The 1,394-nt window shown below is 59.5% G+C and overlaps 1 protein-coding gene across 1 annotated transcript in view; it reads right to left on the bottom strand.

The window, feature by feature from the left end:
- Positions 1-1,394, bottom strand: part of SMCR8 (SMCR8-C9orf72 complex subunit) — a 14,932-nt gene that overhangs the window by 5,781 nt on the left and 7,757 nt on the right. The window lies entirely within an intron of this gene.

The raw sequence follows: 1,394 nt of genomic DNA, 5'->3' as shown, positions 1-1,394 counted from the left end.
CTAGGAAGATCATCTGTTACTCCCCTCCGGAGCCACCGAGCTTTTGGGCCCTCAAGACCCCCCTGTCCCTGCCCTCCCACTCCCCTCAACACCCCACCCCCGCTTAGAAGCCCTCCTCTGCCTTTGTGCGTGGCTCAGGCTGACATAAAGCCTGCCAGCCTCACTCCTCTGCCCTCCTGCTGTGACCTCAGTCCAGCCCTGTAACCGCTGAGTCTCATCACACGGTGGCTGCAGAGACAAACGTGCTGAGCAGTGCTGTCACCATCGTCCTTGCTGCCCGGTGCTGACAGCACGGTGGCTGGGCGAGGAGCTTCTGGATTCTAGAGAACTAAGGATGCATCAGATTTGGTCTCATGTCCCCGCTGCCCACGGCTCAGGGGAAAGAAGGTACTGTCTGTCCAGTACGAAGAAGCTGTGTCGGCCTCTGGAGGCTGCACCCAAAAACCTTCCAGGGGCTGACCAGAGGCGCAGTGATGACGCACGCTCTGCAGCGCTGGGCTCACACAGGAGGATCCTGGGTTCGCAACCTAAGGCCCTTGAATACACGTGCGTGTGCCTCTGATGTGAACTGGAGGAGGCTGGGGTGGACCATGGCCTGCTGGGGGTGTTTCTTTCTCTCATGGAAGAAATGAATGAATAGACTTAAAGAAAAAACAAAACAAAACAAAACAAAAAGCTCGAGTGGTTTTCCCAGAACAGGGGTTGCTGCCGGGTCTGGCAGGTGGCTGCATGACCAGGGTTTCGGGTCGACATGCTCTGCATGGAGGCTGCTGTGAGACCAGGGCACTGTGTCAGAGGACTAGCAGTCACTCGGGACTGAAGTGGCTGCACAGCATTTCCCTTCCTGGTCCCGTGACCGCCTCCTACACCCAGTCTCCTGAGCACTACTACACACCAGGCATGAGCTGGGAGCTGAGATGCACTGAGACACGACCTAGAGTCCTATCCCGCGTGAGCTGTGCCGACTGGGAGGAAAGACAGACAACCAGGGGCAGAGGGAGGACAGACGTGGCCTCGGTCTCTCAGAAGAGCCTGTGGTTGGAAAGAGCCGGGGGGCTCGTGGAGGAGGTGCCTCTGGACTGCAGAAGGTGCAACGGAACACGAGAGCAGAGTCACAGAGACGGAGACAGCCCACACGTCCTGAACAAGGAGAGCAGAGGGGTGTGCGCTGCACGTGCCCCGGGAGAGGACTCGGGGCCTGCGGCAGCTAACCATTCACACCTCCCACCCTCTCCTGCCAATCCCCCTGTACCTGTGCCTCCATGGTGCCAGCTTCCCAAGGGCCTTCTCGCCCCTGTGCACTGGTCGTCTGGGAGGCAGCCTTCTCCCTCACACCAGGTCCGTCAAAGTGGGCAGGCCCGAGCTAAACCCTTCCGAGCTCAGCACATCTGGCC

This window comes from Tupaia chinensis, unplaced genomic scaffold, assembly GCF_000334495.1.
Source record: "Tupaia chinensis unplaced genomic scaffold, TupChi_1.0 Scaffold138725_1, whole genome shotgun sequence".
Taxonomy (NCBI): Eukaryota; Metazoa; Chordata; class Mammalia; order Scandentia; family Tupaiidae; genus Tupaia; species Tupaia belangeri.
The sequence above is the reverse complement of the archived record's forward strand: the minus strand, read 5'-3'. Positions and strand labels throughout refer to the sequence as shown.